At 37.7% G+C, this 21,976-nt stretch overlaps 1 pseudogene; it reads right to left on the reverse strand.

Moving 5' to 3' along the window:
• The window catches only part of LOC114685240, a 41,977-nt pseudogene that overhangs the window by 14,596 nt on the left and 5,405 nt on the right, over positions 1–21,976 (reverse strand).

Consider the following 21,976-nt stretch of genomic DNA (forward strand, 5'->3'; position numbering starts at 1 on the left):
TTTGATTTTCGATAAAGAAGCCAAAATTATACAATGGATAGATAAAACAGCATTTTCAATTTTCAACAAATGGTGCTGTAAGTTTGCATGTGTAAGAATGTATATAAATCCATTTCCATCATTGTACATAAATTAAGTCTAAGAGGATCAAAGACTTCAACATAAATCCAGATACACTTAACCTGATAAAAGAGAAAGTGGGATATAACTTTGAATACATTGAAACAAGAGACAACTTTCTGAGCAGAACACTAACTGAGCAGGCACTAGCACTGACAATTAACAAATGGGATCTCATAAACTGAAATGCTTGAGTAAGGCAAAGGAAATTGTCAATAGGACAAAACGCAACTCACAGAGTGGGAAAAGATTTTAACCAATTCCATATCTGACATAGGTGTGACACCTAAAACATATAAAGAACTCAAGAAACTGGATATTAGTAAAATAAATAATCCAATTTAAAAATGAAGTACATATCTGCACAGAGAATCCTCAACAGGGGAGTAACAAATGACTGAGAAACAATGAAAGAAATAGGCATATCCTTAGCCATCAGGAAAACGCAATTAAAAACAACACTGAGATTTTTATCTTACACCTGTCAGAATGGCTTAGATAAAAATCAACATTGACAGCTTACGATGGAGAGCACATGGAGCAAGGGAACACTACTCCACTGCTGGTGGGAGTGCACACTTATACAACCACTTTGGAAATAAATGTGGCAGTTTCTCAGAAAATTGGGAATCCATCTACCTCAAGACTCAGGTATACCATACCACTTCTGGGCATATGCTCAAAGAATATTCCATACCACAAGGACACTTGTTCTTCTATGTTTATAGAAGCTTTACTTATAATAGTCAGAAACTATAAATAACCCCAATAGAAAAGTAAATACAGAAAATGTGGTATATTTACATAATGGAGTATTACTCTGCTGTTGAAAACAATGACATCATTAAATTTGAATTGGTGGAAGTAGAAAGGATAATCCTGTGTAAGGTAATCCAGACCTAGAAATACAAGAATGGTATGTACTCAATCATAAGTGACTATTATATAGAAAGTAAAGGAAAAACAAACTACAACTGACAGACTCAGAGAAGCTAAATAACTAAGTATGATTGCTAGTGGATGGGGGAAAAACAAAGAAGGGAGAATGGGAATTGGAACAGGAGGGATTATGTGTGTGGAGGATGAGTTGAGAGATAATTAGGAAAGACACTGGAATCTGGGGGCATTTCTGGTATGAGATGAAAACCCAGAGCAATGGAAACCCTCAGGAATCTATGAGGGTGGCCTAGTAAAACAGAATATGGCAGCTGTATTGGCCATCTCCTATAACCAGGCAAGATTTCCAGTGGAAGGAATGGTACAACAACCCAGCCACAAAATCTTCAACACACAATTTGTCTTGCTGACAAATGTGTTTGGGTTAAAGATGTGGCAGAAATTGGGGGAGTGAACAAGTAATGACTGGCAGAGCTAAAGACCCATCTCCTGAGAGAAGCTTCCAGCTGAGGGCCAGGATCCAGAGGTAGTATACCCCAGAGATTTAGGTTAGAACCAAATATGACTGGCAAAGGAAGTCAATGAAATGATCCCTAATAATATTCTGCTATTCTCAAAGATTGATGTGTTGAACAACTGTCATCACAGAGGCTTCACCACAAAGCAACTGGAGGAAAAATATGCAGGGACCTGCAGTGATACATTAGGTGGAGCTGAAAGTATCCTATAGAAGAGGCCAAGGGTGAAATGCAGGGCCCAGTGAATTCAAAGACACCAAAAGGGAACTTACAGACTAAACTAAACTGGGATCATAAGGGCTCACAGAGACTGAACCAACAACAAAGACCTGCATGAGACTAATGTAGATGTTCTGCACATATATTACAGTTTTGTAATGTAGTGTCTATGTGAGACTCCTAATAATTAGATCAGGGGATGTCTCTGACTCTTTTGCCTCACTTTAGCACCCATTGCTCTTACCAGATTACGTCATCCAGCATTTATAGAAGAGGAAGTGACTAGTCACTCTGTTATTTGATCTACCATGGCTGGCTGATATGATTAGGAGGCACACCTGTACCAGAAGAGTAACAGTGGAAGGGGATGGAGTGGGTGGGGGAAGTGGTGGAAGAATTAGGAAGAGACGAGTGAGGAAAATTTTGAATTGGATGAAAACACACAAAAAAAATAAATAGAGCAAAAATAAATCATGAAAATAATTCACTAACCTAAAGAAAGAGATACTCATCAAAGTAAAAGAAACATGCAGAACACCAAATAGACTATATCAGGAAAGAAAGCCCGTTCAGCCTATAATAATAATTAAAAAAACTAAACATAGAGAACAAATTACAGGTAGATAGGAAAGACCTGGAATGGGATGATCAAATTGGGAGGGGGAAAGGAGAGGGATTTCAGGGAAGAATGGAATATGAGGAGTGACAGAGAAAATTAAGGGAAGTGTGAATGAATGTATGGAAACCTTGTACAATTAAAACTTCTTAAAATATATACACATATGATAACAATCTAAATATTACCAAATAATGGGGGAGATAGTGTTCCAAATGACCATCTCTTGTCACCAAAGGAAGGTTCCAGTTCTGGTATTGCGTTTCATCTAATTGAGTTTTTGGCCACAGGAACCCCTAACACAAGCCTTGCCAAGACTATTGGTTGCTCTCCACAAACTGACAGCAAGGACTCATTGCTGAAGACAACACCTTTATCACTCATCAAACATGGAGATGCTGGTGATTACATACAGCTTTCAGCTCTGCATTCCATGATCTTTATTAAAAGATGGTACTATTCACACTATCAAAAGAGAAATGCAAACAAGAAGCCATCTACAATTTCTAGGTCTACAGTGATGTCGTACCTGTGAGATATGCTACAGTAATGGTGGCACAAAGCTCATGGGAGGAGAAAACCAATAATTTATTTTACTTAAGGCCCTCTTCATGAGATAGAACCCATACCTGACACTGCTTTGCTGGCCAGAGAGTAGATTGCCTGGGGACCTAGGGTAAAAATGACTAATGCTGGTCTAATAATTTAGTGACAAATGACTCCTAATGATATTCTACTATGCTCAGATTAGTGCTTTGTTCTGCCATCATCAGAGAAGCTTTCTCCTGAAGCTGGCAAGAACAAATGAGACCCACAGACAGACAATACAGAGAGTATTCTTTTGAACAAATCAGTTCTTAAGGACATTTTTCCAGTAAATCCCTCTTCCTATAGCTCAGAGAACTCCTCTTCCTGCACCAAAGAAGAAAGTGTGAGAGCCAGAGAGGAGGGAGGACATAAAGAAAATAAGGCCCTCCACATCATCCTGAGAAAGTCACACATGAATGCACCTTCTGGAGCACCATTCATTGTGCTTCATGTGTGCACTACTTCTTTGCTTATATATTAGGGTTTCTAGTTTCATGATGTTATGGGCTTCCCAACTGTTCAAACGCATGGGTCTCTGATTTTTGTGCCATTTCTTATAATGTTTTTGTTCTGTAGATTCATCTTGTCCAACTCTAAGGCGATGATTTCGCTTCATCATATTACATTTTATTTCGTTATACTTTTTAAAATTGAATGAATGAATGAATGAATGAAAATTGAACCACTAGGGTAAAGGTTAACAAGTGAACTGTCATTTATTCCTCCTGGGAGAGGGAAAGTCAGGTTTCTCCAGTGCAGTGACCCTGTATGTATCAACCACTCCAGGGCAGTCTTCATGTTCAGGAGTAATTGACCAACATATAATCGACACCACAGTTTTTTGTGTGTAAGGGTCCTTGTATTTGGTTACACTTTGGTGTTTTTTTTTCCTTTTTCATTATTATTGCAAATTTTCTATTCATTTTACATACCAACCACAGATCTCCTTCCTCTCCTTCCTCTGACCCCTCATCCTTTCCCCTCAACCCATCCCCTCAGTGTCATCTCCAAGGCAAGGCCTCCCATGGGGACTCAGCAGAGCCTTTTACACTCAATTGAGGTAGGTCCAAGCACCTACTTCTGCACCAAGGTTGTGTAAGTTCTGCCACCATAGGCAGTGGACTTTAAAGGCCTGCTCATGCATCAGGTATGGATCCTTATCCCACTGTCAGGGAGCTCATTAAGCATAGAAAACTACACAACTGTCTTGCCTATGCAGAGGGCCTATTTCAGTCTCAAGGTGTTTTTCTCTTTTGGTATTATTTTCATTTGGGGAATTATTTTGATGAGGAATTTAAAGATTGGTGGGTAAGGAAGGGGAGACAAATTCAAAGGAATTGTGGGAGAGAAAGAATATGATCAAAATACATTTAAATTGCTGTGCATGGTGGCACTGAACTTAAATTACAGCACTCAGGAGACAGAGGCAGGCAGATCTCTATAAGTTAGAGGCCATCCTGGGTTACAAAGTGAGTTCCATGACAGGCTCAAAAACTACACAGAGAATCCCTGTGTCAAAATATATATATGTATGTATATATGTGTATATGTATACATATGTATGTATATGTATATATAAGTGTGTGTGTATGTATGTATCCATATATATCTATATCTATATAAATTGTTCTAAGCAATAAAAAATATAATAAGAGAAGTCAAAACAAAACAAGAAGTTACAACTATCAGCAGCTTTTGTAATCACCAAAGTCTACTTCTATAAGGTCAACAGTGGTTATAAAACTGGTTCTCCTCCTTAACTAAATTTTTGAAGAATTCTAAGGGTGGGCAAGTGTGTTTTTTTCTGACAGACAGTTTGCTCAACACAATTTTCTGAAACAAGTTCTCTTGTACCCAAGGTTGGCCTTAAACACACCAGACAACCATGGATGACCTAAAGTCCTGAGTTAGTCTCTGTCTCACAGTGCAATGTGTAGAGTCATGTGACAGTCGCCTGCCAAGATATGTTTCTTTTTATTTTTAAAACAGAAGACATTTTAGACACACACATTACTTAAACATTTTTATAACCTTCAGTGAGGGAATTTTAATTAAATGAAACCTGCAAAATCATATAAGGGTATGGCCTATCAGAGTATTTAGATATATTTAATTACTTAATGTTGAAACATTTTAGATATTCTTTTCTAAGACTATTGAAATTTCCAGTGTCTTGTAGCTCACCATGCAGAAACCCTCAGTATTTCAAAGCACAGGAAACCATCCTTCTTGAGAGACCACATGCCTTTGTCCTTCTTCTTTTCATCAAAGAGAGATGGCATACATTTGGGCACACCAGTGGAATGACACACTTTTATTCATTCCCCATTGACCACTGGGATATCAGTTGTATCAAAATTGTTGTATAATCAGAATTGTAAAACTACTAGAACAAGTTTGATCTACCCCACCCTACTTCAGGGTCAAGTAGGGTCAACTAGAAGGCTGGAGAGGAAATGACAGATGCACATTAATAAAGGACATAGGGTATAAATTCACATTTAGTGACTCTTTATGAGCCTAACAGTGATAGAGTACGTGAAACAGTAATATCGAGGAAGGTAGGGTGCTGCATGGGGTGAATTACTAATGGATTTTCTGATTGCTGTAATAATGACAGTTACCTTTTTCATGTCTTCATAGCTCAGTAACAGGAAGTTGTCTCTTTCTCTCACTGACAGCCAGTCATGGGTGTGCTCAAACCATGATCCATATGGCACTGTGTGAAAGGGGGAGGAAATTATTGATTACAAAGAATTTAAGTGAGGTCTGCCTATTATTATTCAATTTTCTGCAAATGGCAAACAACTTTAATAATAAAATCAGAATCACTATTTACAGCATTCAATATGATATTTTACATAACCATGTCAGAGGAGCAATAGGCGGCAATTGAAGCCCAGGAGTTTAGGACCAGGGATCAAAGCTCTAATGGATGAACTTCAGATAGGTAAGGCCCTGAGGGCTTTGGCCCTAGAATGCCTTTTGTTAATGTTGCACTTTCACATTTTTGCTACTGCTATTGTCCTACGGTATCTGGCATGATGTGAATGTGTGTTGGAATATCCACACTCTCCTTAATTTATTATGACTATCTCATGGAAATGTCCCATACTACTGGGCATTTTTTTCTGTGGATTATCATAAAGATGATTTCCTCGTAAATAATTCTGGTTAAAGCATTGATTTTATACAAAATAATAGTGTTAGTGTAAATAAGGTTTTGATGTTTGCAGGTCTGTAATAAATATAGTAATTGATTATGATAGAGACTACTTTAGAGGAAAAAGTAACAAAGTATAAAGCAAGATATGGTATTTCCCCTGACCCTGATAAAGCATGGGCTGCAGAGGATAAAAAATAACAACAAGCAAATGTCACACAGCTAGTTTTTCTTGAGGATCCAGATAGACTGTGGCTTAGATTAATGATTAAGAAAAACAATGGTGTTGTAGTATATTGTTTTGAGGTGTGTTGCTTTTGTTTATGTAGAATTTGTTTAACTCTGTGAAGTTGTGCTATGGTGCCTGTCCATAAACCTGATGGTCTAATAATGTTTTGAAACTAATAGTGAGTTAGTAGAAAGAATAGAAGGGGCTGGCAAGCGGAGACTACATAGAAGAATTCTGGGAGTAAAAAAGATCAAGGAATGAGAGAGAAGAAGGAGAACATCACAGTTTAGCCACACAAATGCGCAGTTAGTCCCAGTAAGAGTAAGAGTAAGCTTTACAGATATAAGACAATGGGAAAATCCCAGAGGTAAAAGGTAGATGAGATAATTCAAGATAATAAAAGCTGGCTAGAAACAAGTCAAACTAAAGCCAGGTACTTAGGAGTAAGAATAAGGCTTATTGTGTGATTTACTTGGGAGCAGGGTGGTAGACCACACAAAAGTGTAAAAAATGAACAACACAAATGTGTCCCAGATGTTAAACTAGCTCAAGTTCTTTAAATCTTAATGCTGAGAAACATGTTCATTGACTTAAGTGAGCATCATAGCTAAAACAAAGCTTTCAATATGACTTACAGATAGGATAAGATATTTTTGTTAATTACTTTGAGATGGAAAACCTGGGTAAACCATCTAAAGTTTAGAAAGACACATAGTTCAGTGAGTGACTCATTGAGGTCAAGAAACAGGAACAAAGCAGCCTGATTATTATTACCAGATGGATCTTTCTTGTTAGGATGTGTTGGCATTCAAAGATGATGATTAATTTCACAATTCATTAAATCCTGATAGTTAATTCAAATATTGTGATTAATTAATGCCTATTTATGCCCTCTGCTTCCTGATACAAAAAAGCTATTGATGAATGAATACACAATCTGAGTATTTAAAAGACAGAATTATATATATATATATAGGTTTGTGATTCTTTTAGGATTCTTTATAAGATTACCATTCAAGATAAGTAAGAATATACTTTATCCTTCCTTTATATCCACAAATTCCAGCCTCCTAGTGAAAGATTGGCTGAGAAATATCTTACTTGCTTATATTCTGTTAGTCTATACCAAGTTGCTTAGATGTGAATATATGTGGGTTCTTGGGATAATTTGTTTTTCATCTATAATATGTAGGATGTTTAATCATTTAAGGAAATTTGGAAATCGTGTTTCCTAACTGTATTCTTTGTAGTCATTCACTTGAAAATTAGAATGTAACCACATTGTAAGTTTTATAATGCCTGAGACATTTTGTTCAGATATATAAGCAGTAAGAGAAAGATAAAGAAGAAAAGAGAGAAAATGATGGAGAAATACAAATGTTTGTGTATGTTTCCATCTTTTTTGTTGTCCCAAGAGAGTTAAATTTAGTCCTTTCTCTGGCCCTAGAGAATTAAGTTTTACACCCTCAGATAGAAAACTCAAGTTACGTGTTTAGTTTGTGGACTCCATGGCTTCCCCCTCATTACTTGAGCTGCTGAAGGCTGGGCTTCATGGAAATGATGATTCTCTCTCTCTCTCTCTCTCTCTCTCTCTCTCTCTCTCTCTCTCTCTCTCTCTCTCTCTCTCTCACACACACACACACACACACACACACACACACACACAGAGTTAGCAAGCAAATAAATTCCAGTTCATCACTAAACCCATCACATCACAGATTTACTTCTGATGACATGAGGAGACATCCTATTGGCAAGTAGCAGTGGCAAAGGCATGAGTTGGTAAAAAGTGATCACAACAGTACAGGAAGCCAGAGGATTCTAAGCATTTCCAGGTTGGGATTTTTATTACCATCATGTCCAGAGAACTCTATTAACCCTCTCTGAGGGAGATCTCTTCCCACTTAAACCACCTCTAAGGTTCTACAACTTCTGGATAGTGACTCCTTAAGACCAAAGACTCTAAAACACAGACAACTAGAGATGTTCAAGGCATAGCCTTCCATATTCAACCCAATGCTTCATTTACATTCCTTGTACTACTGTGATTTGTTTTCAATATTCAGATAGTCCTAACTGTTCATGGTCTAGTTGTGCTGTCTCTTCATGCCTCACCCTCCTTTGCAGGCTTGCATTGTTCCCCATTATCTGAAGAACCAACTGAATCAAGTCAGGAGAGAAGGTAAGACTTAAGCCAGTGTCAGAGCAGTAGGATACATGAATTCAATGAATAAGATTTTTTTGAAATCTGGTGGTGGTAAATGATCTACAGAGAATGTGTAGAGATAAAGTGAATTGCATAATATATGAGAGAATTATGTCACTTAAAGATATTGAAAGCTGTGTTCATGTGATATCTCAATAGAAATCATTTGCTTTGTATGTAAGAAGACCTGAGTTTGAAACCTCAAAAAACATTCAAACATGGTTTAGAACCCCTTCTATGACATGGGAGGTGGAGACAAGAGAATGCCCACAAGGTTGAGACTTGCTAATTGCCACACAGGAATGAACAAGAAAAATAAGAGTGTCTCAAACAAAGCAGAAATCAAGCTTCAACCCCTGCTATTATCATCTGCCTCTAGCACAAAAACTCGTACATTGTCACATTTGCATCCACATCATCAAAAACACACATACCTACATGCATAAAAGGAAAAGCTAGAAGTCAAGTGAAATGTTGTCACACATAGGTAATGCCAAAATTCAGAAGGCAGAGCAAAAAGACCAGAGATTCAATGTTATTTTCAATTACATAATGAATTTCGGGTCAACCTGGAATACAACAGATCCTGTCTCAAAATGAAAAACCATTTGCATGTTAGTGAGGGCACCAAAAACAAGCCAATGATAACTATTATTAATAATTAACAGTAGTTCTGCTTTGGAAGTTGTTTTAAAATGCATTTGTTTGGGATATGAATTTTAAAGGGTATGCCAACAAGGCTATAGTTGGAAGATTTCCTGTGTCCTGGCCTTGAGGCAGTCGGGACAAATCTTTCCCACTATTGTCCTCCATGGTCTTATATTAACTATAACATGATCATGATGGCTCAAGCTTTTTGCTAGCTAGCTTTTTTATCTTTAATTATCCAATAACTATCCATCTTTGTATCACCCGATATTCTGTGGTCTTAACTGCATACCATTATATGTTGTTATTTGGGTGGCTCACTGACATCACTTCTCTTCTTCTTCCTGTCTCTCTCTTTGAATTTCTTGCCTGCCTCTTAAGCTGCCTTGCTATAGGCCAAATGTCTATTTATCAACCAATCAGAGCAACACATATTCACAGCATACAGAAAGGCATTCCCCACTACTTCACCTTTTCTGTCTAAACAAAAGGAAGTTTTTAACTTTAACCTATTAAAATTACAAATAACAAAAGCATTATCAAGCATTAATTGCAGTTACAATATCTAGTCATTTTGTATTTTGTAAAATTAAAGAAAATATTCTCTCCTGTACTTTTGAGTCTAAGGTTTCATATCTAATATCTCTTTTATAATAATGAAAGAAAATTATAATTATAACTATCTAGTTTTCAACCACATCAAATACCCAAGAAGGAAATGCATTGTAAGCAACTTCCAAAAATCTAGAATGACAGACACAGCTGAATACCTGGACAGTTACCCAAAGTTCCTCTGTAATTTTGGGGCATCCTTATTAGGTCTATAGGCCTGTTGTCTCTCAGTTGCTCCTCTCTGTTTCCTGTAGAATATCTGGAACTTGCCTCTGAGAAGCATTATCCTGAAGGACCATCTCATTTTGCAAAGTTAAGTGGTCACCTTCCTATGGGCCCTGCATGTCCACTTTATACAACATACTGTCAAGCAGTCAAGACAAGAGTAATATTTTGCTCAGTTGATAACTTTTGCCATAAAGAAAGAAAACTCCATAATGAATTTCTTCAATGCCCATTAAATTCTCTGAAGTAGATTGGTGCTGCCAGGAGCAGATATGTCTCAATGTCCAGAAAGTCAAATTTCTTAAAACAATTTAAATGCCATTTTCTGTTGGTGTTTGAAGTGTTTGAAGGTTACCTACCTAATTGAAATATATATATATGTAAGTCTAGGCAACTTAACTAACATGACTGTAAGTTTGATTATCATAGATGATTAACTATTAATCTGTATATTTAATGGTACATTACAATTTTAATCAGTTTCACAAAATACTTTAAACAAGAATATAAAAATACATACAGCATAACAAAATTAATTTTAAATTTGTAACAATAAACTAAAATCCACAGCAATGTAAAACATTTTTAAAAAATAATTTACCCTTTTATCCTATCATATCTATAATATTGCCTTTTCTTCTTTAGAAAGAAATTGCATTTATAATCAGCCTGCCTTAAATAAAAATAAACATTTTTCAAACAATATTTTGGGAATTTGGGAGTTGCTTCTCATACTACCCCTGCTGGTTGAGGACACTAGTAATCTTAGGCGGATCCTGAGAAAATTTGAGATAATGTTAAAGTCCTGTGAAGACTGGCTTGAACCTTTCTTGATAGGTATTATCTGTAAAGGTTCAGGAGGTCTGGCTTGATCAAATATGATCCATCTTAACCTAGAACAAATCCATAGCCTCTTTCTTCCTGTGGAAACAAAAGCAGAACCTCCTTTCAAAAGTGACATATGCTGAGATCAAAATTTTAAAGTCAAGATAACTTTAAAATACGAATATTTGTTTAACTTAGCAGCCTTTACAATCAAATGTATTTCTTCAGTTAAAAATCCCAAAGAGAAAATAATCCTGACTCTGTATATGATTTCCATCTTTATGCGGCTTATTTTTTTATATTACGTCTACTGTCTCTTTAAAGACATTATTTTTTTAAAACTTTTTATTTCTTTATATATCTGTAAATATTCTTTTCCTCTCTCTTCCAAGCCTATGTACCTTTTACACATGCTGTATACTGATTAGGGTTTATCCCATCTGAATCTGTCTCATTGTGAATCTATTGCTTTAAATTGCAGAGGCTAGTACTGAAGTGATAGCCTTGGCTGCTGATTCTGCCCACATTGGCTTTTCAACATGGTGGAGATAATTCACCACTAGCTCTGGAAGCCATGCTGTCCACTGACTCCAGGATGCTGTGGGTCTATGCATCCATCCAGGAGTGTGTAGCCCAAAGCCTCTTTGTTTTCTAACTAGCAAAAGATAAATTCACCAGGCAGTGTACTGCATGGCTTGGAGATGCCTCTCTGTACTGTGGAAGGAATCTGTCATGGTACAGGTAAAGCCCACATGTCACAAACCAATCATACTGTAGCTCAAGCCCACAGGCTGCAGCTGGCCTGAGAGACACATTAGGAAGCTGTTTTACCCTGCTTTTAGAATCCTTTTTTAAAAAAGATTTTTCAAGTTTTAGGTGGAAACTCTTGCCCCACATTGGGCACAAAATGTATCTTGAAGTTTTCATGTGTGCTGCCTTGTCTACAGCTGCTCAGACCCAAATAAACAAACAGAGGCATATATAAATTATAACTGCAAGGACATGGCTCAAGCTTTTTTCTAGCTAGATTTTATATCTTAAATTAGCCCATAACAATTAATCTATGTATCGTCACATGTTCTGTGACTTTACCTGTGTCCATTACATGTTGCTCTTTGGACAGCTCACTGGCATCTCTTCTCTCTTTCCTGTCTCCCTCTTTGAATTCCCCACCAGCCTGTAAGCTGCCTTTCCATAGGACAAACAGTTTTATTTATTAACCAAATGAGACCAATACATATTCACAGTATACAGAAAGAAATTCCCACATCAAAAGGCTATCCTCAATCTTGGTATGTAAGTATGGGTGGCCTTGAATTTTTGATCTACTCATCTTTAAAAAATTATTACTTTGATTGATACTTATATCATCCTACTCAACCTGTTAATTTACCATCTGTTATACTTTGTTAGGTATCAAATTGTGAGACCTCATGACTGTATCCATCAACAAACAATCACAAAATTTGATTGTTAGTGGGGAGTAATGTTCAATAGCCAGATAAGTAAGTACTTGCCACCTGAAGAAATTCCTAAGGAAGTCTGGAACTTCCAGTAACAAATATGTAAAGCATGGTATCTCATAATATGATAGAAAGTAAGATTACCATCAATAAAGCAACCTGTTGAGTGAAATCAAATGAAGGTATGAATCCAGATTATATGACCTCATTAATAAATACATTGGGGGAAGAGGAGAGGGAGCAGAAAAAGGAGAAAGAAAGAGAGGGTGGATTTTAAACATGGATATTTGGATAACATACAAATCTCTATAAACTAGTAGACAGTGAAATAAATTTTAAATGGTTTACTGTATTTTTATTTTTGTATGTTTATGTGTTTTTATGTGAGTACAAGTCTGTGTGTGTGTCTACAGAGGTGAGAGTGTTGGTTTTCCCTAAAGCTAGAGTTACAGGAAGGAGAGAGCCACTCTGTGAGGGTGCTGGGAAACAAACCACCTTCTTCCAAAAAGCATCATGTGCTTTTGGCCAGAGCCATCTCTCAAAGTCCTATGATGACATAATTTTAAAGAATAAGTTACACTGTAAAATTAAAAGTATAAAGTAGCACAATTTGATCTACACAAAAGATACCTTGCAAATGAATTAAATAGTGATACAAAAAGGCATTATGGGGTAATAAGATGAAAATGGGTAAAATGCTTATCATATAAACCTGATGACCAGACCCCAGTCTCTGTAAACCATATTAATTATAAATGGACAACTGACTCCACAAAGTTTTTCTCAGGTCTCCCCAACTGTTCTGTGAGATCTCTGTACCCACACAGACACTTATGCACACATATACACCGCATCACAATAAATAAGAAAAATTTAAAAGAAAAATATATCACAGTGTGAAGGCAAGTTGAAAGACATGGGACAATGCAATGAGAACATAGATAATATAAGAAGAAGATATGAGTGGGATTTCCAAGATATCTATCACTCTAAAAAAAACAAGTCTGAGGTTCATAGGCATAGAAAACATGTTTGAAATTATTTTCCATATTTAGGAAAAAAGATGATACATTAAAATTTTCTACTGTTAACTTGACACAACCTGTAACTGCCTTGTACCAGTTGTTTAATGAGGAATTATCTAGATCACAGAAGCCTGTGAGTATGTTAATGAAAAATTGTCCTGATTGTTAATTGATTATGTAAAAGGTGAAGGATATTGTACCAGCCCCATTCTCTACTCGGGTGGGTTCAGGAAAGCATAAGGTAAGAGAATATTAACTGAGGGCAAGAAAGCAAGAGCAAATACATTTATTGTCTCTCTACTCTTGTCTGTGAACACACTGCCTCAACTACCTACCTAGGATTCTCATAAAAAATGTAAATTGGAGTTGTAAGCAAAATGAACCCTTTTTTTCTCTAGGTTGATTTTTTAAAGATATTAAATAAAATTTATTAAAGCCAAGGGGAATCTCACAGCCTGGCTTCCCATCTCCCACGGCCATCCCCAGAAACCAAAAAATAATCATCATAGATTTACAAGATTGCTTCTTTACCATACCTCCTCAACCTAAAGATTGTCAGCATTTTGCTCTTAACTTGCCTACTCACCCTGCCAAGATGGAGGCCAAAGTCAACATGCAGAGCAGGAAGTTTGAGTTCTGTTTATCCAGGACTCATTTTTTGAGAGAGTTCCTCATTATATATATATATATATATATATATATATATATATATATATATATATATATATATAGAGAGAGAGAGAGAGAGAGATGTAGATATAGATATATAGATATATAGATATAGATATAGATTAACTATAAGAACTAACTGTCAATTATAGCTTCCTCACAGTCCCCCAACCTAATATGTGTGTATGTATATATATACATATATATCTTGCAATACATTTATTACAAAGATGATATTATAGTTATATCAAACTATGAAACTTATGAGTCTATAGATTGACAGATAGCTCTACAGGATATACTGGCACCTTTTCCTATGTCTCTCCAACAATTACAAATTCTCCCCCTATGGAAGCTCACCAAGAGGCTTACATCCTTAAGATTTATGTTTATTAAATAAGAAGTAATACACCATTTATTTTACTGCTTTTCAATTTTAAGAATGCCTAGAGCTCATTTATATAGACAATGGCCTTACATATACTTCAAGAGCTCTTAAGAATCAGTGGTTTATTTTTCATATCTCCTACTACAGTCATTCCTTATTCCCCCCAGACCAAAACACAAAGTTAAAAATTAGCCTCTATAGCCGGGCGGTGGTGGCGCACGCCTTTAATCCCAGCACTCGGGAGGCAGAGGCAGGTGGATCTCTGTGAGTTCAAGGCCAGCCTGGTCTCCAAAGCGAGTTCCAGGAAAGACGCAAAGCTACACAGAGAAACCCTGTCTCAAAAAACCAAAAAAAAAAAAAAAATTAGCCTCTGTAATCTTCTCACTGGTATTTAAAATGTACTGATGTTTTCATAATGTCAGGAAGTGGATATGCTTACATATCTTCACAGGACATTGACCTGCCTTTATTAATCCTGAATTGCCTGGTCACATCATATACTAGGCCACTACAGGACAAAGGTGCTCGAAAGCTGCCAGTCTGAATACAGGCTGGTATTTACCTCTAGATTCTTTTTTTAATGCTGAATGCTGTTTATTGAAGGAGGGAGGAGGTCTTAAATACAGGTTTACAGCAAAATGGGAGAACCCTGGAGGGCAGAAGTTCGCTATCGATGTTTTACAATCTTGCATCTAAGCTGTTAATGCCCAATATGCAGGATATGCAGACAAGGAAATTCCCTTAAGCATCCAGGAGGGTAGAGCTCGTAATTAGCATAGGAGGATATCAAGGTCAAGGTCAGCAAACAAGGCAACAGTTACTCAAAATGGGGGCCAGGGCCCTACAGGTGCCCCCTTTTACTAAAAAATGAGCTACTAACTTAGGTTGCATGGGACATCAGCAGGTAAACTTCCCCATCATGGAGATGCCTGCCCAGGCCACAAAGGCACTCTGTCTTAGGCTGGTGAGCACCCCCCAGACATTACCTGTCTCTGAATACTCATTATCATACAGGCTCAAGCATGTGTGAGCTGTAATGTTAATTACTGCCAAAGATCTCAAAGTGGTGCTGGGCTTGCAATCTGTGTATTCGACACAGAAAAGACCAATAAAGTCCTAACCCACCCATAGTCAATAATATTTAGTGGTTTTTTTAATTAATTTTCAGAAAAATTGTGAAAAGACAAAAAAAACGCTGATGGGATTGGAAACTGCACAGCCATTATTTAAATCAATGTGGGATGCATTCAAAAAGCTGAAAACAGAGACGGGCCCGGTGGTGGAGACAAGCAGATGCAGGTAGGCCCGCAGAGGCGGCTCGCAGAGGTAGACGGGCCTGGTGGCAGCGGCCAACAGAGACATTCAGGCCCGGCGGCAGCCTGCAGAGACATACAGGCCCAGCAGTGTCCCACAGAGGTAGACAGGCCCAGCGGCGGAGACAGGCAGATACAGGTAGGCCTGTGGCGGCGGCCCTCAAAGGTAGACGGGCCCAGTGGCGGCCCGCAGAGGTAGACGGGCCCGGCAGCAGTGGCCAACAGGGACATTCAGGCCTGGCGGCAGACAGCAGAGACATACAGGCCCAGCTGCGGCCCACAGAGGTAGACAGACCCTGCGGTAGAGCCAAGCAGACACAGGTAGGCCCGTGGAGGCGGCCCACAGAGGTAGACGGGAAGCGGCAGCGGAGACAAGCAGACACAGGGAGGATCGCGGAGGTGGCCCGCAGAGGTAGATGGCCCGGCGGCGGTGGCCGACAGGGACATACAGGCCCAGCGGCAGACAGCAGAGACATACAGACGCAGTGGCGGCCTGCAGAGGCAGACAGACCCAGCGGCAGCTGACAGGGACATACAGGCCCGGCGGTGGACCACAAAGGTAGACAGGCCCAGGGACGGAGATGAGCAGACGCAGCTTGGAACAGGGACACCCATAACCCCAACACCTGGGGAAGAAGCTATCTCCGAGGGTTAGAACCAGAACGAATCTGAACACTCCATCTGAGGACAACCCTGGGCCCAGCTGCTGATCCTGTGAAAACCAACAACTTGGAGGTGTTGATGAGACAACCCTGCTCAGCTGAAACCCATCTGGGAGAGGATTCAGATGCCTACAATTTGAAGTCTGAAGAAACAAGATCAGCTGAGGAGTTGACAAATGAACAAAACGTGACCTGGGAACATAGAAGAAGGCACTACCCAGCCACCAAACCATATCACCAGAATCATAAGTATATAATTCACCGACTGAAATCAGCTGCCCCTGAAGAAATAGCCCAATAGCACCAATTTAACCAAGAACCCCTACTAAACCAAGACTAAAAATTAGAACAAGAGAGGCACTCTCAGACACAGACACCACCTGCACCGCACAGAGGAAGAGATGAGTAGACGCCAGTGCAAAAATACAGGCAACAACATAAAGACATATATGGCAACATCAGAACCTAGTGATTCTACACCTGCAAGGCCTAAACATAACATGACAGAAGACACAGAAGAAATCAACCCTAAAAATGACTTTAAGAAGATGATAGAGGCCCTTAAAGAAGAAATAAAACATCCCTCAAAGAGGAAATAAAAACTTTCCTTAAAGAGGAAATGAAAAACTCCATTAAAGAGGAAATAAAAAAACTCCCTTAAAGAAATGGAAGAAAAAACAAACAAAAAATGGGAAGAAATCAAATCAAGCCAAGAAAAAGCAATTAAACAGATGAAAGAAACATTCCAAGATCTGAAAAATGAATTTGAGACAATAAAGAAAACACATGCTGAGGGAATGCTGAAAATAGAAATCCTGACTAAACGAACAGGAACTACAGAAACAAGCATAACCAACCGATTGCAAGAGATGGAACAGAGAATCTCTGACACTGAAGACACGATAGAGAAAATAGATTCGTCAGTCAAAGAAAACACTAAAGACAAAAAAGTCGTAACACAAAACGTCCAGGAAATTTGGGACACCATGAAAAGACCAAACCTAAGAATAATATGAATAGAAGAAGGAGAAGAATATCAACTCAAAGGCACAGAAAATATATTCAACAAAATCATAGAAGAAAACTTTCCTAACCTAAAGAAAGAAATACCTATGAAGATACAAGAAACTTACAGAACACCGAATAGGCTGGATCCAAAAAAAAAAAGTTCCCTTGCCACATAATAATCAAAACACTAAACACACAGAACAAAGAAAAAATATTAAGAGCCACAAAGGAAAAAGACCAAGTAACATATAAAGGCAAACCCATCAGAATAACACCAGACTACTCAATAGAGACTATGAAAGCTAGAAGATCATGGACAAATCTCATGCAGACACTAAGAGACCACGGATGCCAACCCAGACTATTATACCCAGCAAAACTCTCAATCACCATAGGTGGAGTAAATAAAATATTCCAGGATAAAACCAGATTTAATCAATACCTGTCCACAAAACCAGCCCTACAGAAAGCACTAGAAGGGAAAATTCAACCCAAAGAAGCTAAACACATCCATGAAAAATCAAGCAATAGATAATCCCACACCAACATACACCAAAGAAGGAAAGCACAACACAACCACAAAAAATAACAGGAATTAACAATCACTGGTCATTAATATCCATCAATATCAATGGTCTCAACTCACCTATAAAAAGACACAGGCTAACAGAATGGAGAAGAAAACAGGACCCATCCATTTGCTGCATACAAGAAACACACCTTAACTTCAAAGATAGACACTACCTCTGAGTAAAGGGCTGGGAAAAGGTTTCCAAGCAAATGGACCTAAGAAACAAGCTGGTGTAGCTATCCTAATATCTAATAAAATAGACTTCAAACTAAAATCAATCAAAAGAGACCAGGATGGACATTACATATTTATCACGGGAAAAATCCACCAAGATGAAGTCTCGATTCTAAACATTTATGCTCCAAATACAAAAGCACCCACATTCATAAAAGAAACACTACTAAAGTTTTAAAAACACGTCAAACCCCACACATTAGTAGTGGGAGATTTTAACACACCACTCTCACCAAAAGATAGATCTACCAGACTGAAACTTAACAAAGAAATAAAGGACCTAACAGATGTTATGACTCAAATGGACCTAATAGATATCTACAGAATATTCCATCCTAACACAAAAGAATATACCTTCCTCTCAGCACCCCATGGAACCTTCTCAAAAATTGACCACATGCTTGGACAGAAAACAAATCTCAATAGATACAAAAAAATTGGAATAACCTCCTGTATCTTATCAGACCACCATGCCTTAAAGTTAGACCTCAACAACAACAAAAATTATAGAAAACCCACAAACTCATGGAAACTGAATAATGCCCACCTGAAACATCAATGGGTCAAGGAAGAAATAAAGAAAGAAATTAGAGATTTCCCAGAATTCAATGAAAATGAAAGTACAACATACCCAAACTTATGGGACACTATGAAAGCAGTGCTAAGAGGAAAATTCATAGCTCTAAATGCACACATAAAGAAGATGGAGCAATCCCATACCTATGAATTAACAGCACAACTGAAAGATCTAGAACAAAAAGAAACAAACTCACCCAGGAGAAATAGACGCCAGGAAATAATCAAATTGAGGGCTGAAATCAACGAAATAGAAAACAAGAGAACAATACAAAAAAATCAATGAAACAAAGAGTTGGTTCTTTGAAAAAATCAACAAGATAGACAAACCCCTAGCCAAATTAACCAAAAGGCAAAGAGAGAGCACCCAAATTCACAAAATCAGAAATGAAAAGGGAGACATAAAAACAGACAACGAGGAAATTCAGAGAATCATCAGATCATACTTCAAAAACCTGTACTCCACAAAAATGGAAAACCAGGAAGAAATGGACAATTTTCTGGATAAATACCACATACCAAAATTTAATCAAGACCAAATAAACCATTTAAATAGACGAATAACCCCTAAAGAAATAGAAACAGTCATCAAAAGTCTCCCAACCAAAAAAAGCCCAGGACCAGATGGTTTCAGTGCAGAATTCTACCAGACTTTCAAAGAAGAACTAATACCAATCCTCTTCAAAGTGTTCCACACAATAGAAACAGAAGGAACACTACCAAACACTTTTTATGAGGCTATAATTACCCTGATACCCAAACCACACAAAGATGCAACAAAGAAAGAGAACTACAGACCAATCTCCCTCATGAACATTGATGCAAAAATACTCAACAAAACATTGGCAAACCGAATCCAAAAATACATCAAAACAATCATCCATCACGACCAAGTAGGATTCATCCCAGGGATGCAAGGATGGTTCAACATACGGAAATCAATCAATGTAATACACCATATAAACAAACTGAAAGAAAAAAAAACACATGATCATCGCCTTGGATGCTGAAAAAGCCTTTGACAAAATCCAACACCCCTTCATGATAAAGGTCTTAAAAAGATAAGGAATACAAGGAACATTTCTAAACATAATAAAAGCAATTTATAGCAAGCAAATAGCAAACATCAAATTAAATGGAGAGAAACTCAAAGCGATACCACTAAATTCAGGAACAAGACAAGGCTGTCCACTCTCCCCATATTTAGTCAATATAGTACTAGAAGTTCTAGCTAGAACAATAAGACAACAGAAGGAGATCAAAGGGATACAAATTGGCAAGGAAGAACTCAAACTTTCACTATTTGCAGATGATATGATAGTATACATAAGTGACCTGAAAAACTCTACCAGGGAACTCGTACAGCTGATAAACTCCTTCAGTAAAGTGGCAGGATGCAATATCAACTCAAAAAAATCAGTAGCCCTCCTATACACAAATGATAAAAGGGCTGAGAAAGAAGTCAGAGAAACATCACCCTTTACATTAGTCACAAATAATATAAAATACCTTGGGATAACACTAACTAAACAAGTGAAGGACCTTTTTGATAAGAACTTTAAATCTCTAAAGAAAGAAATTGAAGAAGATATCAGAAAATGGAAGGATCTCCCATGCTCATGGATAGGTAGGATTAACATAGTAAAAATGGCAATCTTACCAAAAGCAATCTACAGATTCAATGCAATCCCCATCAAAATACCAACACAATTCTTCACAGACTTGGAAAGAAAAATACTCAACTTTATATGGAAAAACAAAAGACCCAGGATAGCTAAAAGAATCCTATACGATAAAGCAACCCTTGGAGGCATCACCATCCCTGACCTCAAACTCTACTATAGAGCTATAGTAATAAAAACAGCTTGGTACTGGTATAAAAACCGACATACGGACCAATGGAATCGAATTGAAGACCCTGACATTAATCCATGCACATATGAACACCTGGTTTTTGACAAAGGAGCCAAAACTATACAATGGAACAAAGAAAGTATCTTCAACAAGTGGTGCTGGCATAACTGGATGTCAATATGTAAAAGATTACAAATAGATCCATATCTGTCACCATGCACAAAACTCAAGTCCAAGTGGATCAAAGACCTAAACATAAATCCAGTTACACTAAACTTAATAGAAAAGAAAATAGGAAGCACTCTTGAACGCATTGGCACCGGAGACCATTTCCTAAATAAAACACCAACAGCACAGACCCTGAGCACAACAATTAATAAATGGGACCTCTCGAAACTGAGAAACTTTTTCAGGGCAAAAGACACAGTTAATAAGACAAAAAGACAGCCAACAGATTGGAAAAAGATCTTCACCAACCCCACATCTGACAGAGGATTGATCTCCACAATATATAAAGAACTCAAGAAACTAGACATCAAAGTACTGAACAGTCCAATTAAAAAATGAACTAAAGAGCTAAACAGAGAATTCACAAAACAAGAACTACAAATGGCTGAAAGACATTTAAAGAAATGCTCAACATCCTTAATCATCAGAGAAATGCAATTCAAAACGACTCTGAGATACCACCTTACACCTGTTAGAATGGCTAAGATCAAAAACACCAATGACAACCAATGTTGGAGAGGATGTGGAGCAAAGGGAACACTACTCCACTGTTGGTGGGAATGTAAACTTGTACAACCACTGTGGAAATCAGTATGGCGGTTTCTCAGAAAATTAGGAATTGAACTACCTCAAGGCCCAGCCATCCCACTCTTGGGCATATACCCACGGAATGCTGATTCATACCATAAAGATACATGCTCAGCTATGTTCATAGCAGCACTATTTGTAATAGCCAGAACCTGGAAACAACCTAGATGCCCATCAACGGAATAATGGATGAAAAATATGTGGTACATATACACAGTGGAGTACTACTCAGCAGAGAAAAACAATGAAAGCATGAAATTTGCGGGCAAATGGATGGAACTAGAAAAAATCATCCTGAGTGAGGTAACCCACACCCAGAAAGACAGTTATGGTATGTACTCACTCATAGGTGGATTCTAGATATAAAATAAAGAACAATCAGACCATAACCCATAGAACCATAGAGACTATGTATATAGCATGGAGGTCCCTAGGATGACTGTGGCTTATAATAAATTTCAGTTTTACTCAATTATTGAAAAAAAATAGCCAAATGAATGGAAACACATAAACTATGAACCAAAGGCTGAG

Source organism: Peromyscus leucopus, chromosome 1, assembly GCF_004664715.2.
Source record: "Peromyscus leucopus breed LL Stock chromosome 1, UCI_PerLeu_2.1, whole genome shotgun sequence".
Lineage (NCBI taxonomy): Eukaryota > Metazoa > Chordata > Mammalia > Rodentia > Cricetidae > Peromyscus > Peromyscus leucopus.